This window comes from Protopterus annectens, chromosome 7.part0 (genome assembly GCF_019279795.1).
Source record: "Protopterus annectens isolate FY-2018-M chromosome 7.part0, PAN1.0, whole genome shotgun sequence".
NCBI classification, from domain to species: Eukaryota; Metazoa; Chordata; order Ceratodontiformes; family Protopteridae; genus Protopterus; species Protopterus annectens.
Genome location: NC_056739.1, coordinates 1,475,421,897 through 1,475,440,421, shown reverse-complemented (window position 1 = coordinate 1,475,440,421; position 18,525 = coordinate 1,475,421,897).

The following is an 18,525-nucleotide window of genomic DNA, read 5'->3' as shown; positions in this document are numbered from 1 at the left end:
GCCAGCAATATGCATCTCTTCCAGCAAATAGCAGAATACCCTGAGATAGTGGGTGCAATAGACTGCACGCATATACGCATCAAAGCACCAGCTGGTGAGCGGGGTAGGGCCTACATTAACCGCAAGGGCTTCCCCTCCATCAACTGCCAGGTCATGTGTGATGCCCAGGGCATAATAATGAATGTGTGTGCTGGCTGCCCTGGAAGCTACCATGATTCCCATATCTGGCATTTGATGCAGCTGTACCAGACATTTACCAATGGGGACATCCCACATGGTCACTTAGTGGGGGATGCTGGCTACGCACTGGAGTCATGGCTGATGACACCCATCAGAAATGTACACACACCTGAACAAGAACGCCATAATGAAGCACACGCACAAACACGAAATGCAATCGAGCGTGTGTTTGGGCTGCTCAAGTCACGGTTCCGGTGCCTGGACACATCTGGTGGAGCCTTGCAGTACTCACCAACTACATGTACCCAAATTGTCATGGTATGTGCTATGCTACATAATATGATTCTGCGAAAACAGCTGCAGCAGGACCAGCATAGGGCTGGGCCAAACAGCCCCCCACCATTGCCAAGCCAATCACAGGCAGAGCGTGACTTGGAGGAGGAACAACCTGAGCCTGCCCCAGTAGGCAGAAGGAGGCATGCCCAGTATGCCTTGGCCTTGGCAAAGAGGCAACACATAGCACATACACTGGCTCAGTAGGAACCCTGGAAATGATACCTCTCTCTGACTCACGCATATAGTAAAAGGGATGCCTAAGTTGACACAACCTGCTTTCAAACATGTACAGGGAGTGTAGTATGTGCATCCAACATAGACAGCCCTGCAGCACCACCTGAGGCATGATTGCCATGTGTTAAGCAATGTAACACCATGTAGTATATGCAAACTTGATGACCCTGACTAACATCCTACCCTCACCAAGCATGATGCCACAATATGAAGACAAGATGATCAATTACAATAATTGGCTTAAGTATTGCTGTTAGTCAAAGGGGATCCAATGTGTGTCAGCCTGAGATGACATGCTGAGCAAGACATGATGCTCCACCTGCTAGGGATGGCATGCACCTATCACTCCTGGCCTTTTGGATACTGGCAAAGGTTGTTGTCACCCCCACCGTGCCTTGAATAGGTAAGGCTCAAAACACAAACCCACCTCCATAGGTATCACAAGGGATAAAAACCTAGACATAATGCTACCCAATGCCAGAAGTCTAAACTGCAAGATGCATGCAGTCCAAACTCTCCTCAGCATGGAGAATGTTGATATCTGTTCTGTAACAGAAACCTGGGTCAAGGCTCACAAGAACACCCTAACACTACCAGGTTACACCTCATACCATGCTTTACAGCCCCAAAACATGGAACAAACTACAAAAGGAGGGTGACTATCAATAATTGTCAAGGATAACCACACCCCCAGGTTGGTACCACAACAAGAAGCAGCATGGACTATCCACGGGCAAGTAACAGTGGCTAAAACTGCCTCCCAGTTTGTAGCCTGCTACAGACCACCCTCCTAATGCCAGGAACCACACTTGGCCTACTTCGGAACACATGAAAATATCAAGGTCTCTCCAAACAACATTATATTGGGCGACTGAAAATACTCAAACATAGACTGGGAGCATTATTCTAGCTCCAACACCCTAGACCAAAGGTTCCTAGAATTCATAAACCAAAATGCTCAGGAACAACTTACCACTCCCACAAGAGGGGTAAGCATATTGGATGTGATAATCAGCAACATAGATACTCTATGCCCAGATGAGAAGTGTATCCCTCACTGGTAAGATCAGACCATAGAGTAATCACACTGGATATTCACATCCTGACCCCAGTCCCCTGGGCAGAAAACCACAGTGAAAAACATGTGTAAAGCTAATGTTGCACTCCTCCAAACTGATGTGGAATCCATTAAAGGCCTTGTGCCTGTGGAAAATATGGGCCACACCTCAGAACCCTTTATAAATGCATTCTATGAACACTTTCAGGAATGCATGGATTATGCAATCCCAAATAAAACCAAGACCCAATTCCATACACGCAGGCATCTGGCCTGGTGGACCCCAGCCATTACCAAACCATGCAAGAGAAGGAGGAAGCTACTACATGATAGAGCAAAACCCAAAAAGGGAAGTAATCTCTGATCAGTATTATGGCAAAAAACTATGGCCACACATAAAATCCACTAAGGCCAGCTACAACATGTTGAATCTGGGAATCTTGAGGCAATGTTACACCTGCCCCATGTACACAGACAACCCCCTCCTCCCCCCAAGAAATACAAATATATGTGAGAGATGCAACTATTTATCCAAACTGGAGGCCGAGCTCTCTCAACTCAGTACTGGCAAAACCAGTCAGGAGGAGAAGGTAACCACACACTCCACAAACCCAGTCTCACATAGACCTATCACAACTGCAAACCAAAGACATAAACATGCAAAAACATTCCCGGAGGCTCTAATTAAAAATCTACAAAATCAACAGAGGCCTCCAAAGCAGACACCCAAGCAACCACTACCTCAAAACATAGCACATGCAACACATAGTTCACAAAGTCAGTGTGCCAAACAGTCACAGCCCTTAAGGACAAACAACATGCCTGATACACTTGTAATAGGTGACTCCATAGTCAGACACACTGATGTCCCGCTCACCAGACTGAACAAGGAAAAGGTTACAGTAAGCTGCCTGTTGGGAGCTACAATCCACCACATAACACAAGCACTCAGGTCACTCCAAAGCAAGTACAAATATGACTCAGTCAGTGTCCATGCTGGTGTGAATGACCTGAGATGTACCTCCCTGGCCTACATGAAAAGAGACATAGAGGAGCTCTCTGATTATGTAGCCCAGGCCGGTATGACCCTGACCCTGAGCAGCATCTTACCTTCACCAAGAATGATGCCACAGTACAAACACATAATGATCAGCTTTAACAATTGGCTCAATTACTGGTGTCATTCCAAGGGGATCCAATGTCTGTCTGCTTGGGATGACATGCTTGACAAGCCATGCTGCTTTGCCAGGGATGGCTTGCACCTGTCACCCCTGGGCTTCTGGATATTGGCTAAGGCTCTTGCCACCTCCATAGTGCCTTTTTTAGGCAAGGCTCAAAAGACAAACCCACCTCCCTAGAAAACATAAGTGGAAAAAAAATAAGGGTAATGCTGTTCAACGCCAGAAGTCTAAACCTCAAGATGCACGCTCTCGAGGCCCTCCCCAGTATGGAGAACATTGATGTCTGTGCAGTGACGGAAACCTGCTTCAAGGCTCCTGAGAGCACCCCAGCACTACCAGGTTATACCTCATATCCTGCTTTTCGGCCCCAAAACGTGGACCAAACCATAAAAGGAGGGGGAGTATCCATATTCATCAAAGATACCCACACATCCAGGTTACTGACAACGCACGAAGCATCAGAGACCATCCATGTGCAGCTAACCGTAGGCAAAACTGCTGTACAGTTTGTAGCATGCTACAGACCACCCTCTCAAACCCAGGAACCCCACTCAGCCTTCCTGAAGACACTGGAGAGTATGAATGTCTCTCCAAATACCAAACAAGGTACCCACAAATTACCACATAGGTGGTAATCCATTACGTATGGAAGAAGTAATCAGGGACCTAGGGACACAAGTGGACAGTAACCTCTCATTTGACACTCACATTGCCAAGGTGGCTAGGAAGACCTTCTATATTGGCCACCTTATCATGAAAGGATTCACATCTACATCAAGAGAGGTCCTTGTGCCCCTATACTCTTCTCTTATCAGGCCCATAATTGAGTACAATGCCCCATTTGGGATGTACCTTACCCGACACCTGCAGCAGTTAGAAAGACCCCAAAATTACCTCACCAGGAGGATAAAGGGTCTAAAACATTTGTCATATGCTGCCCGGCTGAAGAAACCTCAGCTGTATTCAGCCACATACTGCCTACTCAGAGGCGATGTATGCCCGACGCACAAGGCCATGTCCAATCCAGAATTAATGGACATGCTCCACCTCAGAAAATCCAAATCCATCAGAGCCGCGTGCGAGATTTCAACCTCAACACATAAATAAATAGGATGTGCTGGAGGGACAGATTCATAACCCAGAGGCTCCCTACACTCTGGAACAGAATCCCAGTCCATGTTAGGCAGAGCCCCTCACTGACTCTCTTCAAGAGAAATCATGACGAGTGGATGGGAGATCGTAGATTTACACTGGGGGTCATCACTGTGTCACGTCTAGACAGAGGCACAGTAAAGTAAACCCTAAATGGGCATAATATTCAAATAGCAAGGGGTGGCCACACACACTCTGGCTAGGCTTATAAATGCCCTAGGGCAGATAGCCTAGTATGAACCTATGAACCTATGAAGATACAAATTGTACAGGACACTAAGGATAATCACAAGGCTTTCTTAACTGATGGTAGGAACCTTGGTGGGAATTCACAGATATGCTCTGAATTACTCAAATATTACAAACAATACACCAAACCCACACACATTGCCAACATCCAACCTGACAGGTTCAGTGCAAAATCCAGCCCCCACCAGAATGCCAAATATCTATCCCAGCAGAGTGCTGGCCCCCTGACATTGCAGATGCTGAGGTAACAGCCAGCATCTTCAAAGCAAAACACACAGCTTCAATGGTACGAGATGGTGTCCTGGGCTGCGTCCAACATGAACTCCAAGAAGAATGGAACACCAAATAACACTACTGCTCAATCTCAGCCTTACCACAGGATATGTACCCAAAGAGCAGTGTACAGCAACAGTGGTCCCTCTCCACAAAGGTGGTGCATGAATGGATGCTGCACACTATTACTCCAGAATCCTGACAAGCTTGGTCTGCAAAGCTATGGAAAGGATCATCATGGACCTCAGAAATAAAGATATTGGGGACCTACAGACACTGGACCCTACCCAGTGTGGCTTTCTTAAGGGCAGATCCTGCCCCTTAAACATGTTTGACTCATTTGAAACAGTCATCAAGGCCATTGATGAGGGGAATGTGGTCCACACAGCCTATCTGGACCTTGCAAAAGCCTTCCATACAATACCCCACTTGTTCATTATAGATAAGCTCACCAGCCTAAATATAAACCCCTACATCAGTAGATGGGTTGCAAACCAGCTCAAGGACAGAACTGACATGGTCAGAAATGCTGCAGCCATGTCAGACTACAAACCAGCTACAACTGGCATCCCACAAGGCTCAGTCCTGGGACCTCCCTTGTTTGGTATATATTTCCCATAGGTACAGGCCAACATGAAAGGACTGTGTCTGAACAAGTTTGCAGATGACTACAAACTGTGCACTATATCTGTCCCTCCAGCTGACACAAGCATCCTACAAAAGGGCCACATAGAAACAGACAACTGGTGCCAGAGCCATGTCATCAAGCTAAATGCAGAAAAGTGTATAGTCATCTCCTTTGGAAAAACAGTAAGTGCCCACCAATTACCACATAGGTGTCAACCCATTAAGTACTTTAGAAGTAATAAGAGACCTGGGGACACAAGTTGATAGATATCTTGCATTTGACAACCATGTGGCTGTAGTGGTTACAGAAACATACCATATACCCACCTAATCATGAAGGTATTCACATCTAGATCAGGGGAGGTCATCATGCCTCTTCAGTCATCCTTCATCAGCCTCACAATTGAGTACAATGGCCCCTGTGGGATGTACCTCAGCAGACACCTCCAGCAACTGGAAAGACCCCAAAAGTACCTCACCAGGAGGATCAAAGAGCTCTAACAGATGCCATGTGTTGCCTGATTAAACAAACTGCAGCTCCACACAGTGCCATACTGCCTGCCCAGAGGCAATCTGTGCCTGATGTATAAAGCCATGTCCAAGCTGGAATCAATGAACATGCTGCACCTTGTAAAATCTGAATTCCAGTGAGCTATGCACATGAGAGACCTGAACCCCAGCACTGACATAAATAGGACATGCTGTAGTGATTGATCCATAACCCAGAAGCTCCCACCACTCTTGAGTAAACTCCCAGTACAGGATAGCCAGAGAGTCCAGGAAAAACAAGTCCAAATGGAAAAGCAGAAGCAATAATTCAAATGCTGTTTTAAAATTGTAGTTTTAATCCAAGACACGAACTGTTGACACAAAACCTTAACACAAGCACTTTCACTCGGACTCTTCCGAGCTTTTTCAAGTGGAACAATAAAAACATAATAACAGTTGGTTTAAATACCATTGCTTAAACCATTAATTAATTAATTATACAATTAACTAATCTCCTAAAAAACATTGTGTAATTAAAAGTTGTTCTTAAAGAAGTTTGTGCAAGTACATGGTTACATAAAATAGTTGTACATTTAAATGTTTAAAATCCCGATCTATGCAACAGTGTTGAATAAGCTGTAACATTCATATTTAACCAAAAAATATAGTAAATTCATATATTTTTAAAACATTAATTAAACTGTTCATATTATTTTAAATTACATTTGTTAAATAATTTCTTTAAAACCTTTTTCAAAAAGCCTGGGCGATAATAAACCTAAAAACTTTCTATCTCTGTATGCACATGTATATAAATAAATAATTAGATAATAATAAATATTAATAATAAATAATTACATGTTCTTATTTAAAGCCTAGCCTTCCTTAGTTTTAAAAGTGAGCTTATGCTCAGGGTGTCATTTAACCCTGGTGGTTTGCTTGCATCCAACCTGAGCTGCCAGATTAATTCTCTAAATTCCAGGGTGGCCTCCCAGTCTCCCCCTCTTACATTTTGTACCAATTGTTCAAGGACCATAAATTTAAGTTTATAATTAGGGAATTTCAGTGAGTGTTTATAAAAGGCGTTCTCCTTCTTCCTCTCTATCTCATAGGAATGTTCATATAACCTCTTTCTGAGCTCTCTCTCCGTTTTACCTACATAAAAACTGTTGCAGGTAATATACACTCCTAAGTAGACCACCCCCTTCGTAGCACATGTGTAAAAACCTTGCGGCTTAACATTAAATCTACGTGCTTTCAAATATAAATGGGAGTCATGTATAATCATATTACACTGCTTGCAGGCTCCACATTTGTAAGTTCCATTAGGAAGTTGCTTGCAATTATTTTGTAACCGTGGTCTTTTCTCAAAAATTTCTTTAAGGTTGGAGCCTTTTTTCCTAATAAATGTTGGTTTACCCTCTAAAATGGCCTTAAAGTCATCGTGAGCTTTCAAAATGGGCCAATATTTTGAAATTGAATGCTCTATCCCAATGTTGTTGTTTGAAAATGTGTAAGCAAAACTACACTTTTGATTTTTCCTCACTGTTAATAAGTCTGAAATTGTCTCAGTGCATCCTACACCCAGAAGGGGTTGGTAAGAACTTCCTCTTAAGTTACAAACTTCTTGTGTTAGGGTGGTAAGTAAATCTTGAGGATATCCACGCCTTAAAAACATATTTTGCAGTTTGTTGATCTCTTCTTCAAAATCTTTCACTTTGCTGCACATTCTAGATGCCCTGATTAATTGTCCCTTTACAATACCTTTTTTCTGGTAAAATGGATGCTGGCTAGCAAAGTGTAATAAGGAGTTCGAAAAGGTTGGCTTACGAAAAATTTTTGAGTGAAACTCCCCTACCTGCTCATCTTTATAAATGGTAACATCCAAGTAATTTAAGTTTTGCTCACTTACTACATGTGTAAAATAAAGAAAACTGGTTGTAGAATTAATATACTCTAAAAACGCCTTTAATTCATTCATTGTGCCTTGCCATAATATACAAATATCATCTAAAATCTGCGATAATAAATAATGTGCTTAGCCCAGTCTTGCTTAAAATGTAAAAATCTTCCCATCTGTGAAGTACTACGTTAGCATATAATGTAGCACAGGAGGCCCCATGGCCTCCCCTTTCTTTTGTTTAAAAATTTCACCATTAAAAAATATAAAATTATTTTCTAACACTGTTTGCATCAATTTTATAAGCAGATTCGTGAAATTATTGCTTAGGTTCGTTTCTTTGTTAAAAAAATCATCAAACCACTCTAATCCAGTTTCATGGGGAATACTAGGAAATAAATCTTTTATATCAATAGTAACCATAAGGATCTTAGAGGAATATTCCTTAGTAGGGAATGATTTTAAAAATTCCCACGAATCTTTACATACGTGTGTTAACTTGGAGCTAAATTGTTTTGTGCTGAAGTCAATGAACTTTCCTAAAGGTTCTGTAATGCTCCCAGCGCCTGCCACTATAGGTCTAAAAATCACAGGATCAATACCTTTATGGATTTTCGGAATTCCAAATAAAATTGGAATTTTAGGCTTATTGACAAACATATAGTTGTAGAGCTTTTCATTTATAGCTCCTTGCAGCAGGTCGTCTGAGAGCATATATTTTATTTTAGCCACTGCTATATTGTATTCATTTCGAGAAATGAGCATGTATTGGTCATCATTTTGTAAGAGTTCATGTATACAAGCCTCGTAATTTGAATCATACATCAAAACAACCCCCCCACCTTTATCAGGTTTCATTATTCTTATTTTTTCATTTCTTAACATGTTAATGAAATCCCTCTCTTCTTTTTTCATATTCTGCTTATGTGGCTCAAAGCTTTCATTGCAAGCCAGTCTTAAATCTTGCTCGACTAGTTCCTCAAAAATTCGTAATACCGGGTGTGTCGGTGGGTTGAATGTACTTTTTCTCGTTAGTTCTACTTGTGCGTTGGTTTTACCCTTAAAGAACTGGTTAATATTCAGGTTTCTAATAAATAGCTTAAACTCAACTAATAGGGCTGCTGTATTAGGATTTTTACTGGGGACAAAATGTAGACCTTTAGAAAATAAGTTGAATGCTGTTTCATTTATCTCAACTTCTGTGTAATTATAAATAGTAAAATCTTGTTTTTTACAAATTGAACACTCTCCTTCTTTAACAATAATGATATTTTCATTCTGGTTGTGTGTTCCCAAATCACCCAACTCTACATCCTCACCTTTTGTGTTAACTTCACTCAATACTGGGTTTAATAATACTTGTTGTTCCAAGCCCCCATTGGTCTGCGATGTTTCTGACCCCAAGCCCCGGTTCTCCCAGGGTTTTGGAAAAAATCCTGATTGTTTTGCTTTCTCCCTTTTTCTGCCAGTCTTTCACTACGACGTGGAGGTTATTGCACATTGTTTACTTCATTAAAAAATACCTCATCTCCTTCATTGTTGTTCACAGTGTTCAACCTAACATCTGCTTTAAATCTAGTCGGGCTGGGGTAAGCAATACCCTCCCTGTACTCATGTAAATCTCTTTCCAGTTTTTTTATTTTCCTGTTAATAACTTTCTCACAAAACTGGTCAACTTCATTAAACAACTTGTCATAATCATGCTTAAACATGCTAAATGAATTTTCTGTTGTTAAAGTTTGATTCAAAACATTTAATTCACCAATTAAAACTTTTGCTTTAGATTCATATTCTTCAATCATTAATTTTAAAACTTCAATTCCTGCTTTGTCAAATATATCACACAATTTATTGTAATAAGAAGTACCAGCTTTCACATGGTTCGGAAATTTGTAAAAACGTAACCCCTTGGGGATACGTTTAACATTAACACATTCTTTTAAGTAATCTATTTCAAGCTGATTACTTTTTAAAGAATAAAGTTTGCTTTTAAATTCGTCAAAATCTAACTCCACTGCTGTCATGCTGTTATTTAAGACAGTACCTTTGTTGAACGTAAACGGCTGCTTTGCCCAATTACTAAAAACAAAATCCTTGGGTTTAGCTGCTTTTTTACGTACAGCCGGTTCTTTCGCACTAACCAAGTGGCTTTCATTCACCTCCGTAGGACCGTCAACATTACCGCCAGCTTGTAATCCATTACGTGCACTCCCGTGAGTGGATGGAGCCTTTTGTTGCTGCAAATTAAGTCCTTGTTGCGTGTTAACAACTAAAGAGTCTACCGAACTGTTTGTCTTAAGTAAACCTTTTAATTCCGATAACATAACCAGTACCTGGTTGAATTCAGCTCACAAAAGTTGAGGATGTAGAGTTGGGTGATTTGGGAACACACAACCAGAATGAAAATATCATTATTGTTAAAGAAGGAGAGTGTTCAATTTGTAAAAAACAAGATTTTACTATTTATAATTACACAGAAGTTGAGATAAATGAAACAGCATTCAACTTATTTTCTAAAGGTCTACATTTTGTCCCCAGTAAAAATCCTAATACAGCAGCCCTATTAGTTGAGTTTAAGCTATTTATTAGAAACCTGAATATTAACCAGTTCTTTAAGGGTAAAACCAACGCACAAGTAGAACTAACGAGAAAAAGTACATTCAACCCACCGACACACCCGGTATTATGAATTTTTGAGGAACTAGTCGAGCAAGATTTAAGACTGGCTTGCAATGAAAGCTTTGAGCCACATAAGCAGAATATGAAAAAAGAAGAGAGGGATTTCATTAACATGTTAAGAAATGAAAAAATAAGAATAATGAAACCTGATAAAGGTGGGGGGGTTGTTTTGTTGTATGATTCAAATTACAAGGCTTGTATACATGAACTCTTACAAAATGATGACCAATACATGCTCATTTCTCGAAATGAATACAATATAGCAGTGGCTAAAATAAAATATATGCTCTCAGACGACCTGCTGCAAGGAGCTATAAATGAAAAGCTCTACAACTATATGTTTGTCAATAAGCCTAAAATTCCAATTTTATTTGGAATTCCGAAAATCCATAAAGGTATTGATCCTGTGATTTTTAGACCTATAGTGGCAGGCGCTGGGAGCATTACAGAACCTTTAGGAAAGTTCATTGACTTCAGCACAAAACAATTTAGCTCCAAGTTAACACACATATGTAAAGATTCGTGGGAATTTTTAAAATCATTCCCTACTAAGGAATATTCCTCTAAGGTCCTTATGGTTACTATTGATATAAAAGATTTATTTCCTAGTATTCCCCATGAAACTGGATTAGAGTGGTTTGGTGATTTTTTTAACAAAGAAACGAACCTAAGCAATAATTTCACGAATCTGCTTATAAAATTGATGCAAACAGTGTTAGAAAATAATTTTATATTTTTTAATGGTGAAATTTTTAAACAAAAGAAAGGGGAGGCCATGGGGGCCTCCTGTGCTACATTATATGCTAACGTAGTACTTCACAGATGGGAAGATTTTTACATTTTTAAGCAAGACTGGGCGAAGCACATTATTTATTATCGCAGATTTTTAGATGATATTTGTATATTATGGCAAGGCACAATGAATGAATTAAAGGCGTTTTTAGAGTATATTAATTCTACAACCAGTTTTCTTTATTTTACACATGTAGTAAGTGAGCAAAACTTAAATTACTTGGATGTTACCATTTATAAAGATGAGCAGGTAGGGGAGTTTCACTCAAAAATTTTTCGTAAGCCAACCTTTTCGAACTCCTTATTACACTTTGCTAGCCAGCATCCATTTTACCAGAAAAAAGGTATTGTAAAGGGACAATTAATCAGGGCATCTAGAATGTGCAGCAAAGTGAAAGATTTTGAAGAAGAGATCAACAAACTGCAAAATATGTTTTTAAGGCGTGGATATCCTCAAGATTTACTTACCACCCTAACACAAGAAGTTTGTAACTTAAGAGGAAGTTCTTACCAACCCCTTCTGGGTGTAGGATGCACTGAGACAATTTCAGACTTATTAACAGTGAGGAAAAATCAAAAGTGTAGTTTTGCTTACACATTTTCAAACAACAACATTGGGATAGAGCATTCAATTTCAAAATATTGGCCCATTTTGAAAGCTCACGATGACTTTAAGGCCATTTTAGAGGGTAAACCAACATTTATTAGGAAAAAAGGCTCCAACCTTAAAGAAATTTTTGAGAAAAGACCACGGTTACAAAATAATTGCAAGCAACTTCCTAATGGAACTTACAAATGTGGAGCCTGCAAGCAGTGTAATATGATTATACATGACTCCCATTTATATTTGAAAGCACGTAGATTTAATGTTAAGCCGCAAGGTTTTTACACATGTGCTACGAAGGGGGTGGTCTACTTAGGAGTGTGTATTACCTGCAACAGTTTTTATGTAGGTAAAACGGAGAGAGAGCTCAGAAAGAGGTTATATGAACATTCCTATGAGATAGAGAGGAAGAAGGAGAACGCCTTTTATAAACACTCACTCAAATTCCCTAATTATAAACTTAAATTTATGGTCCTTGAACAATTGGTACAAAATGTAAGAGGGGGAGACTGGGAGGCCACCCTGGAATTTAGAGAATTAATCTGGCAGCTCAGGTTGGATGCAAGCAAACCACCAGGGTTAAATGACACCCTGAGCATAAGCTCACTTTTAAAACTAAGGAAGGCTAGGCTTTAAATAAGAACATGTAATTATTTATTATTAATATTTATTATTATCTAATTATTTATTTATATACATGTGCATACAGAGATAGAAAGTTTTTAGGTTTATTATCGCCCAGGCTTTTTGAAAAAGGTTTTAAAGAAATTATTTAACAAATGTAATTTAAAATAATATGAACAGTTTAATTAATGTTTTAAAAATATATGAATTTATTATATTTTTTGGTTAAATATGAATGTTACAGCTTATTCAACACTGTTGCATAGATCGGGATTTTAAACATTTAATTGTACAACTATTTTATGTAACCATGTACTTGCACAAACTTCTTTAAGAACAACTTTTAATTACACAATGTTTTTTAGGAGATTAGTTAATTGTATAATTAATTAATTAATGGTTTAAGCAATGGTATTTAAACCAACTGTTATTATGTTTTTATTGTTCCACTTGAAAAAGCTCGGAAGAGTCCGAGTGAAAGCGCTTGTGTTAAGGTTTTGTGTCAACAGTTCGTGTCTTGGATTAAAACTACAATTTTAAAACAGCATTTGAATTATTGCTTCTGCTTTTCCATTTGGACTTGTTTTTCCTGGATTTGGTGTATATTATATTTGTTATAGCCAGAGAGTCCCTCATTGACTCTCCTCAAGAGGAATCTTGATGAGTGGATGGGAGATGGTAGGCTTACCCTGGGTATCACTTTTATGTCACGGGTAGACAGAGGCACAGTATACTAACCTTGAGATATGTCATGGCAAACTCCAGTTACAATGTGTGTTGAAGGACAAACACACTCTCTGACTAGCATTAGAAATGGCCTAGGGCACATAGCTAGTGTTTGTCAATGTCCACCCAAGTTGTGGAATACACTACCAATGTTGGACAAGCCTGGTTTAAGTAGTCCATATCTGAACAAAATGCAACATGGTCATATTTGCACAACTGGCCCTTAACCAGTCTGGTGTGCTCACTATGAATATTTAAAGCAGTGATAGGACTGAAACCCAGGATATTGTCCACCACAGTGAAAGTACTGAACCAGTACACTATACGGTATTACAGTGTTTGGTCAGTATGAAAGGATGTTGACAACTGTAAGCAAACTATCCCATGGAAACCCTGCAGGCACAGTATAATCCCTGTTGGGTTCAGACACAAAGCAGTTGGGCAATAAGAACACAACATGACTTCCAACACACAACTATAAATGTGAAATATTGTTGAAGTTCACACACAACCACAAATGTGGTGGACCTCAGATTTCAACATATGGAAAGCTCACACTGGGCATGCTTGCACACTTTGATAAATGAGACATATGTCAGGCAACAAGCCATGGAAAGCCTGAACTGGGCATGCTCACACACTTAGGCCATGTCTCAGTTTAGCAGTTGGCCACACATATCTGGCATTTGTATGTGTTAAGCCAGGAACCTCCCACAATACAGCAATCTGCCCAGTGCACACAGTTAAATGACAACAGAGACATAAGTAAAATAGTGTATCCCTCTCATATTCAAACATCTTCCACAGATACACAAGTTGTTCATAGAAACAGGGAAAGCTATGGCAATAAAGACCTGCAAACAGTTTATCAGCAACAAATATTGTGCATCTGAAAATTAAACATATGGGTGTAGAGGTCAATACTAGGCTGTTTGCCCTAGGGAATACATAAGCTTAGCCAGAGTGTGTTTGGCGTCTGCCTCCCCAGTACAGTAGGCTACTGTGCCTCTGTAAAGTAGGTCACAGAAGGCACCGTTTAAGGCTAGTGTGCTATGCCTCCATCAAGCAGGGACACAGTGGAGATCCCAGGGGATGAATTTGCAATGTCACATCCATGTGGCTGGAGTTTGCTGGAAGAGGGTTGGCGAGGACTTATAACAGTAATTGGGCGTCAATTACAGACTGAGGGGAGCCTTATCCGCAGTGTCTTGACAATTTCACTGTCAACACTTTGAAGTGATGATTTTAAGGGATTGAAGTGTCTTGCCAATACTGTTCAGAGACGTCCTCTCTCTGTGGGATATTGCTCTGTAATGTATTAGCTCCCTCCTTCTGTTGTACAGCTTATATATGGCTGGTGTACACCAGACAGGTCTCCTGTTGTGGAGGAGTCTTGGGTTTATTTGGGATAGCATGATCAATGCAAACCTTCTGGATGCTCATAGAATGCAATTGTCAAGGATTATGCAGAGTGTCCTGTATAATCCTCCAGCATGGGTCCTTTGAAGTCTTCCACCCCAGTCTTCACAAGTGCAAAGTCTGCTTTTGATAAATACTTTGTTTGCAGTGACTTCCTTGCCTGGGGGTGGGGATGGGACATGGATGTCCAGGGGAAAGTTGGTTATGGTCAGATATTAACAATGGTGGTCTACCTCTGGTCTGGAACATACAGTCCCCATGTTGCAGATAGTCAGGTCCAATATGTATTCCCCCTTGTGGCTGTGGTGATTGGTCCTGCCATAGCACATGGATTCACAAATTGTAGTGGCTGTAGGGTGATGTTGTTGAGGCCTGAGTAGTTCCCCCACTCAATATACCTGTACCTGAAGTTAACCACTGTAATGGTGTATATGAACACCTTCATATCCTAAACTGTTCCCAGGGAAGCAAAGTGTGGTTCCTGGATATGGGAGGGGTGGTCTGAACTGGTTGTGTTGTGTGTTACAGGTCCTGTGGTCACGAAGCATGGTATAAAACATAACCTGGCAGTGCTGATGTGCATATGTGACCCTGAAGTAGGCGTCTGTTAATGCATATATATGCTATCCCCCTTACTGACAGATAGTAATAGATGTACATACCTCTTTATAAATAATGATGTCAGCACCCTATAAATACTGCAGGAGAAGAAAAGATACCCAGTAATTCGAATAGTGCGCTCTGCTAATGTGTCTCTCTCAAGTGTCATAATATAGTTAGGTAGGAGTTTGAATCCTGCAAATATGCAGTGTATGATTGGGGAGGGGGGTTAGTGTGTGTGCAACTCTGTTTGAAAGAAATGTCCCTTTTGGCAACTAGAAGAACACACTACATGATGTACATTCCTCTTTCTAAACACTGATGATGTCAGCACCATATAAGTATAGCAGGAGAAGGAAAACCTCCCACTAATGTGAATAGTGTGCTCTGCTAATGCGTCTCTCTCAAGTGCCATAACGTAGTTAGGTAGGGGTTTGAATCCTGCAAATGCTCAGTGTGTGTAATTCTGTGTGAAAGAAATGTCCCTTTTGGCAACTAGAAGAACACACTACATGATGTACATTCCTCTTTCTAAACACTGATGATGTCAGCACCATATAAGTATAGCAGGAGAAGGGAACCCTCCCAGCAATGCAAATAGCACACTCTGCGAATGCATCTCTCTCAAGTGTCATAACATAGTTAGGTAGGGGTTTGAATCCTACAGATGCCATGTGTGTTTTTGTCACACAGTTTGTCCATGTGTGTTGGGTGTTGCTCTTAATATTGTATGACATATATTATATCAGTACTTTCAGTGCACACATGAGGTATGTGTGTGCCACATAGACATATGTACCTGTGACCTTAAATAGTTCCCATGTGTGAAGCCTGCCTCATGTGAATACATGGAATTTGCATTACACAACTTTTTGACTGTGGTTTTCTGTGCAGGGGCTGCGGTTGGTATGTGAATATACAGTGAGAGTAGTCTATGGTGTCATCTTACCAGTGAGGGATACACTTCTGGTCTGGAGCATATAGTCCACATGTTGGTGATGATCAGGTGCAGCATGTTTTCCCCTCTTTGTGGGAGTGGTAACAAGTTGTTCCATAGCATTTGAGTGTATGGATTCTAGGATCCTTTCGCCTAGGGTGTTGGAACTACAGTAATGCTCCCAGTCTATGTGTGGGTAAATGAAGCTGCCCAATATATTGTTGTTTGGAGACACCTGCATATATTCATGTGTTCTTAAGTAGGCCAAGTGGGTTACCTGGGTTTAGGAGGGTGGTCTGTAGCAGGCTATAAACTGGAAGTCAGTTTAACCCACTGTTAGTTGCACGTGGATAGTCTGTGATGCGTCACGCTGTGGCAACAACCTGGGGGTGTGGGTATAGGTTCATAGGTTCATAGGTTCATACTAGGCTATCTGCCATAGGGCATTTATAGGCCAAGCCAGAGTGTGTTTGGCTTTCACCACCCATTTTAAATTAATGTTGCTATGCCCTTTTTCGAGGTTAGTATACTGTGCCTCTGTCTAACAGTGACACAGAAGTGATACCCGGGGTAAACCTACGATCCCCCATCCACTCATCAAGATTCCTCTTGAAGAGAGTCAATGAGGGACTCTGCCTAACCTGGACTGGGATTTTATTCCAGAGTGAAGGGAGCCTCTGGGTTATGAATCTGTCCCTCCAGCATGTCCTATTTATGTCAGTGCTGAGGTTCAAGTCTCGAGCGTAGCTCGATGGGATTTGGATTTTCTGAGGTGCAGCATGTCCATTAATTCCGGGTTGGACATGGCATTATATGTCAGGCACAGATCGCCTCTGAGCAGGCGGTATGCCACTGAGTATGGAGTTTTGTTAACCGGGCAGCATATGGCATCTGTTTGAGCCCTTTGATCCTCTTGGTGAGGTACTTTTGGGGTCTTTCCAGTTGCTGCAGGTGTCTGGTAAGGTACATCCCAAAAGGGGCATTGTACTCAATTATGGGCCTGATGAGGGATGAGTAAAGAGGCACGATGACCTCCCCTGATCTAGATGTGAATCCCTTCATGATTAGGTGGGCTATATAAAATGTTTTTCTAACCACTTTGGCCACGTGGTTGTCAAATGAGAGATTGCTATCAACTTGGGTCCCCATGTCCCTAATTACTTCTTCCATACATAATGGATTACCACCTATGTGGTAATTTGTGGGCACTTTGTTTTTGCCAAAGGGGATGACTATACACTTTTTGGCGTTTAGCTTGAGGCCATGGCTCTGGCACCAGTTGTCTGTTTCTATGAGGCTCTTTTGGAGGATGCTCGTGTTGGCTGGAGAGTCGATTATAGCACCCAGTTTGCAGTCATCTGTGAACTTGGAGAGCCACAGTCCTTCCGTGTTGGCCTGTACCTCCGAGAAATATATACTGAACAGGAGAGGTCCAAGGACTGAGCTTTGTGGGACGCCACTTGTAAATGGTTTGGAGTCTGACATGGCTCCAGCAATTCTAACCATGTGGGTTCTGTCCTTGAGCCAGTTTGCAACCCATCTAGTGACATAGGGGTTTATATTTAAGCTGGTGAGCTTATCTATAATGCCCGAGTGGGGTATTGTATCGAAGGCTTTTGCGAGGTCCAGGTAGGCTGTGTGGACCACCTTCCCCTCATCAATGGCCTTGGTGACTGTTTCAAAGAAATCGACCAGGTTTAAGAGGCAGGATCTGCCCTTAACAAAGCTGAACTGGGTAGGATCCAGTGTCTGTAGGTCCCCAATATCTTTATTTATGAGGTCCATGATGATCCTTTCCATAGCTTTGCAGACCAAGCTAGTCATGCTTATGGGGCGATAGTTTCCAGGATCCGTTGAGGCACCACCTTTGTGTAGAGGGACCACTGTTGCTGTACGCCACTCTTTGGGTACATATCCTGTGGTAAGGCTGAGATTGAACAGTAGTTTTATGTTTGGGTTTAGCTCATCTTGGAGTTCATGTTGGACGCAGCCCAGGACACCGTCTGGTCCCATTGATGCTGTGTTTTTTGCTTTGGAGAGGGCGGCTCTTACCTGAGCATCTGAGATGTCAGGGGGGCAGCACTCTGCTGAGATAGATATTTGCCCTTCTGGTGGGGAGGGGGGGAGAGTTTGTGCTGAACCTGTCAGCTAGGATGTTGGCAATGTCTGTGGGTTTGGTGTATTTTTTGTCATTTTGGACTAATTCTGAGCATATCTGGGAATTCCCACCCAGGTTCCTAACATAACTAAAGAAAGCCTTGTGATTATCCTTAGTGTCCTGTGCAATTTTTCTCTCGAAGCTGGCCTTAGACGATTTTATGAGTGCCCGTAGTATTTTGCTAACACTGATCAGAGATGCCTTCCCTTTTTGGGATTTTGCTCTATCATGTAGTAGCTTCCTCCTTCTATTGTATAGTTTGTTTATGGCTGTGGTCCACCAGACAGGACGTCTGCCTTTGGAGGATT